The following is a 6,874-nucleotide window of genomic DNA, read 5'->3' on the forward strand; positions in this document are numbered from 1 at the left end:
TAGCCTCATTAAAATTTGCAAGTGAACCTCCTAGGGAATTGCAGAATAAATATGGCCTTTAATAGTCCTATGTTTGGGTCCCATTCACCCACATTGCTGAATGCCACTTCAAAGCCATATGACAACAAATCAATTTTTTTAATGGCATTGGATGGCAGTTTCTCATTTGGCACATTTTTTGATATCTGTTTTATGCTTCCATCTTTTTGATAGTTCATATGTATGCAATGTGACACAGTATTTATTCTGTAAAAATGGTAGCAAAATGTCAAAGTCTTAACAGTGTTTAATTTTAGATGGACATACTATAGATGATTATTATTTTATTTTACCCTTTTCTATGTTATTTAAAATTCAAAAATAATTGCAAAATCTTCTGTGACTATATAAGTGCTCAAACACATTTTGTTAATTTTAAGTCTTGTTTTCTTGTCCTAATTATGTGACATTATTTATGACTAATCTTAAGGAGTCATTTCAACGTTCCAGGAAAACCTTTCCTCACCTATAAAATCACGTGGTTTTAGTGATGCTATCTTGAGTCTCTTCTAGCTCTGATCTCTGACCTTAGGATCTTGCTACAGATACTGCACACAAATGAAAATAAAAATACAAGTGAATAATTTTGAATTTTGAACATGCTTGTTACTAAATGAGATTGACCTCTGCAGATAATAACTTACTGGGGATTTTCTCAATAAGTGTTTTTGACCACTTGGAAGGAATTATTTGAAAGTGATAGAGTTACAATTTCAGGTGTCAGGACTCCAATACTTAGAAGGGTTGGGGAGTAGATGGCTGAGGAAAGAAAGTAATGCATTTCTATCATTCTTAATTTTACAAAACCAAGCAAAAAGTGAATAATAATCCTATATCACAGATTATGCCTATAACACTAGAAAGCTTTAGTTAATACCTGTCAGGAGAGTTACATTCCCCATTCCTCTTTATTAATTGCTCCTGTAGTGAAAGAGAGAAGAGAGAGAGAGGGAGAAAGTACAAAAATACCACTTTGAAATAAGCCAAAAAAATAACTTCCTCACATTCAGGTGAGTTTTGTTTACTTATTTCTATGCGTTTTTGTTGTTGTTGTTATTATTGTTGTTGTCGTTTTTCCAATCAGCAAAATTTCCAAGGAGACACAAAATCTGAAACTGGTTTCCTGTATTCATTTTCGACTGCTGGTAACACAGCAACATACATTATCTTAGTTTTGTGAGTCAGAGGTCTGGGCATGGGTTGGCAGGATCCTCTGGTCAGGGCCTCTACAAGGCTGTAATTAAGATGTCAATAGGGCTACATTTCTCATCTAAAAGCTGATTAGTGAAGAATTCTCTTCTAAACTCATTGAGGTTGTTGGCAGAATGCATTTCCTTGCCATTATGTGACTGAGGACCCAGTTTTTTACTGACTGTTGGATAAGGGCTGTCCTCAGGTCATAGACACCACCTAGCATTTCTGCACATGGCCCTCTCCATAACAATTTCACAATCTAACTTTTTGCTTCTTCAAGGCCAACAGGAAAACCTCACACTCCAGTAGGCTAAGGTGAAGTCTTATACAATGTAATGTAATCCTAGAAGTGATATCCTATCATCTTTGCCATTTTCTATTGGCTAAAAATAGGTCATAGATTCCATATGCACTCAAAGGGAGGGATTACACAAGAATCTGACACATTGGCAAATCACCCTAGTACATGTTCACTGCAATCTCCCAAGATGCCAGAAACCAGAGTTTTAGTTTGGACAATATTAAAGAATTAAGGAGCGGAGATGAAGACCTTACGGATCATCTAGTCTAAATGCTAATATCTCAGAAATTGGAAAACAGGCTCAAGGAAATAAACAATAGTCTGAAATATCCTGTATTGGGTAGCAGAGCTGATTTGAAATCATAGTTGTCCCGAATCGCCTGTCTGACCCTTAGATAAAGGCAGCGATTAAATTATGTCATTGAATCAAATTATTTTCTATGGTAATGCATCACAAATTTTTCAATACATACTACTGATTGAAAAACCAGGTTTCTATATATAGCAATTTACTTCTAATCACATTTTGGAGTACAGAAAATTAATCGGCAGTCATTTGTATTGCTGAAGGATTTTGTTCTCATATGAACCTGACCAGTGGTCATTTTAGCTATGTACTATTTATCCTACTATTCTGGAACACAAAGCTTAAGCACTGAAAGAAACTATTATTTAATCCTTCCTCATTTGACTCAGATAAACAGATGCTCATTATTTGAATATAATGCTGTAATAAGTCCATAAATTTATTCCATGGTTAAGTATGTTGCTAAAGGAATTATGGTTTGGGTTTATGCATGTAAAATTTGATTTTTACACCTTTTGAAACAGAAATCACTTACAATTTTCAGTAAACAATGAAGATGATGACTTTAACATTGATATTACTAGCTAAAATATTATCATTTAATTTCTCCAGTGTTTTTTGTTTCTCTCAAAAGCAGTTTGTTTTTACGTCAACTGTTGTGCAATGGGACGAGACAAGGTCACACTGGTAATTTCATCTGCAAGAAACAGCTTTATTCTGCAGTATAACAGAGGAACCAACAGAAAAGTAGCACATGGTAAAATGGACAAGCAATACACAATCCTAAACACAGTCAAATTAAGGTTTCCCTATGTCAATAACCCATATGACTTGCTGAAATTTAGAAATAGCTATAACCTACACTATTGTCTCTACTAAAAAAGGAAACAGGGTCTCGTCTTGTTCACTGGTCATCTGGAGAAGTTCTATGCTCACTAAAGTTCTATGGTAACAATTTTGTCAAAGAGTGAAAATGTGCAAAATTTTACCCTTTTTCCTGTATGGTCTATGAGAATTAAACTTATGTTGAAATTCTCCATTCAAGGAATGAATACGTAATATCTTTTGTGTTTTATTTTGCAGACATAGGCATTTTTTAAGGACCAGTAGTGGTCCTTCAATTTTTATCTTCAGAGCTAAGCAAATCTGTCTTTCCTTTTTTTCATAGTTTATGCTATAGTATGATGGGAAAAAAATAAAATTTTAGACAAACATTTCTAAATATGGTAAATGCCCAATATGTCTTTACATTGTTATGCCTTCTTTTTAAAAAAATGTATCTGTGAAAGTCAGTGGTAAGTTATGTTTAATTACTCAAGTACCTGTCTTTACTAGATGTTATTCAGGGTGATTTAATCTGTCACATTTCTTGCCTTCAATTATATTCTGGAAACACTATTAAAATCCATGCAGCAGATTCAAACAATTCTTATAATAAAATAAAGGAAATTAGCTTGAAAAATGTTAGAGAGATGTCAAAAATAACAGCTATACACTCTAATTTAGGATTTAATGGTAAATTTAGCATGAGTAGAAAGTTTTATGATTCATTTCACTGGGATTGATTTGAATATTTGAGCACCTTTTTCTCCTTTAGTGGAAATTATTTGTTCCTGAGTACCCTCACAAAAACAATTAGCTAGTGTGATTGCAAAGCATATGTTTACTGGCAGATGTTGAGAATTTAATGCATCGGTCGGTGTAAATAAATAAGGAAAATTATAATTTTATTATAATTCTAAATATGAAAACATTAAATTGAGTTCTATGGCTCATTAATTGTCTTATCAGTTTAATTTGCATATTAAGAATTAAAAATAAAACCAGGCTATTAAAAGTGGGCTAAAATGAAGTTTTTATATAACAGTTCATATCATTAGAATTAAAATAACAACTGTTTTATTAAAATATCCAAAAGTCTGAATATGCAATTATTCATGAATTTTTTTTTTTTTTTTTTTTTTTAGAAATTTTTTTTAACGTTTATTTTTGAGACAGAGAGAGACAGAGCATGAATAGGGGAGGGTCAGAGAGAGGGAGACACAGAATCTGAAACAGGCTCCAGGCTCTGAGCTGTCAGCACAGAGCCTGACGCGGGACTTGAACTCATGGACCACGAGATCATGACCTGAGCTGAAGTCGGCCGCTTAACCGACTGAGCCACCCAGGCGCCCCAATTATTCATGAATTTTTAATAATACCTTTGTATCATAAAAATTGTTTTTCAGCATAATGCTGTAAAACATGCATATTCTAGGAAGTGAACTAAAGCATAAGATGTATAAAACAAAACTATTCATTGCCTTCCTGTACCCCACCATCTCAATTTCCAGCCCCTAATTTAACCAACTTTATACCATCTAGTGCATTTTTTTTTACAACTTTGTTTTCAGATCTTTGTACATGTGTGTGTATACACATACACACACATACACACAGCACACACACATATAACTTAGAATTTTAGTGGACAATATCATGGACTATTACTATTTCCTCATTCATGAATAAACTCCTTTACCCCTATAATGATTTCTACGTCTGTAAAGTCATAAAAGTATATACAATAAAAATATGCATGAAAATTAAATTTGATTTAAATAATGTTAAGGTAATATTAACTAAGATTTTTTTTTTTTCAAAATAACTAAGAATGCCTTAGTGTTTATCAGTTCAAGACATAGATTAACATATCAAATTTGATTAGTGAGGAAATTCTTGTGTCATCCTTCCTGTGATTGATTTGTTCTTAGGATCTTGTACAAAAAAGAAGTAGGTAAGAACAGAACATATAGAAAGATAATAGGTATTATTTTGAATTTTTTTAGAAATAGATACAGGTATATAATATTTCTTTTTTTTTTTGTTTTGTTTTTCTTTTTTCATCACTCAGACCTGGTCCTCTTCCTCTTACTCCCCCAAAGGAGAAGACGAATGATCATCAGTGGTAATTGGCTGTCATGGAAACAACACCCAAAGTCAGCTTCACGCTCAGGAGAGAACATTGTACCTCTTCCTTGTGGTTCCGGGTACTCTAAATGTTCAGAAAAGCTTCTCTAGTAACAGACTATGGATATGATCTCTGAAAGTATAGTCTTACAGATATAATACTTCTTAGTAACTTAGGGAAATGAAATTGAAAACTGTTACTTCAAATTAAGTCACAATTTTAAAATATTTTTCACCAAAAACAAAGTAGCTTGCATTTTATAAAAGTATAACTTTTTAAGTAGATGGTTACCAATTTCAAAGTTCAACTGACTTTCAATAAGAATGATTTTATAGTTGACAGTCATGTTATAGAACTACATGAAAAGAAACAAAATCATTTCTGAAGTCTATTTTAGACCCAGAGTGCTATAAGTAAGTGGGACTAGTTCTAAAAGTAACGAAAACAGCTTGAACTCTACAGTTTTTTTTCAAAAGGATGCAATAGTCAATAGTCTAAATTTCATATACAAATGAACTTAAAGAACGAAACCATAAATAAAGAATGAATGTATTGCTGCCTCTAAAGAGCAATATGTGGATAGAGTTGAGGTTTATTTCAAGAAATGTTAGAATTTATTTTTCAGTGGCATGACCAGAAGACACAATAATAATGAATGTAGAAACAAACTTAAAGAAGGGGAGATTGCTGGTGGCAATAAGGAAAACAAAAGGATTGTAGAAAATATAATAATGTCATATTCAGAGAGAGAAAGAGATCCTAAGTAGTGACTAAGTAATCAAAAAGTAACACATCACAAATATTTTAAGTAGTGCTTTACAGATAAAAGGAAGAGACTGAGTAAATCTTGAGGAGGTGCGATAGATGGCTTTGCCACCAGACAGGTTTCTTTTAGATGGCTATTATTCAGCAGTATTGAGCAGAATTGCCTGGCAGTTCCATCCCCTAAGACAGAGTAGCAAGGCCCATTTCAAATTTTCAGAACAGCTGGAAGATCATCGGATGCTCATTCCAATCAAATTAGCTGGAGCTGGAATTGGGATAAATTCTTGTACAGGAAGCAAAAGGAAGATAATAGAAGAAATGAAAGGAATGCCTTGGTATACATAAGCTTAATGATGGTATCAGAATGAATTTTTCCATATTGAATATACATTGCACCTTCTCCAGTTCTTGATTAAGTGGCCATGCATTCATTTGGGCTTCACTATGTTAAATGTACCTGGTGGAGTTTATAATGATTAGTCTAGAATAGTATTTATTTATGTTAGTTTTCTAGTAAATCTCCAGCGTAATTTCAAGTAAGTAATATTAAGCACTATTCAAAGGTGGGGTCAGTTAAAACTTTGAGTCAGAACAATTTATGCTAAAATGTTGATGAAAGTCATTAATATATGAAAATATTACTAGAGTCTTATTAATATGTTATATTTTAAAATAAATTATCTGTTAAAACATGCAAATAACAATTGAGAACCTAGGATATTGAGAGTTGACTTTAAAACCAAACCTAACAGAACATAAATAATAATACTAGTGTTATTATTTAAAAAAAATAATTACTGAGGGGCTCCTGGGTGGCTCAGTTGTTTAAGCATCGGATTCCTGATTTTGGCTCAGGTCATGATCTAACAGTTTGTGGGTTCCAGCCCTGTGCTGGGCTCTGTGCTGGCAGCATGGAACCTGCTTGGGATTCTCTCCCTCTCCCTCTCTCTTGGCTCCTCCCCTGCTTGTGCTCTCTCTCTCAAAATAAATAAACTTAAAAACTTTTTTAAAAAATGAAAAAAATTACTGAACTTGGCTAGACCAGAAAATGTCAGAGAGGGAATGATGTGAAAAGGATGCACAAATGGTTTCACTTCTGTTTGTTCTTGAACCAACAAAGGAATTGTACAAAGGTTATTTGAGCATAACCAGGAGCACTGAAGCAGAACTGAAAAATGGAAATCATAAGCAACTGTATTTTTGCTTTCACAGCTCCTTCACAATTGACCTAGTGAATGACAAATCTCTCTTGACTCCAAATAAACACTTCAGGAGTCTTCATAATTATGGTGGTACTTTCAGGTAATCAAAAGTCCTA

The 6,874-nt window shown here is 33.3% G+C and overlaps 1 non-coding gene across 1 annotated transcript; it reads right to left on the reverse strand.

Annotated features, from left to right (window-relative positions):
* Positions 1–4,725: 4,725 nt before the first annotated feature.
* Positions 4,726–4,939, reverse strand: LOC125922286 (small nucleolar RNA U3). Its single transcript, XR_007457687.1, has one exon. It is a non-coding gene; the product is annotated as a small nucleolar RNA U3 (small nucleolar RNA).
* Between the last annotated feature and the right edge of the window lie 1,935 nt (positions 4,940–6,874).

This window comes from Panthera uncia, chromosome C2, assembly GCF_023721935.1.
Source record: "Panthera uncia isolate 11264 chromosome C2, Puncia_PCG_1.0, whole genome shotgun sequence".
Classification (NCBI taxonomy): domain Eukaryota; kingdom Metazoa; phylum Chordata; class Mammalia; order Carnivora; family Felidae; genus Panthera; species Panthera uncia.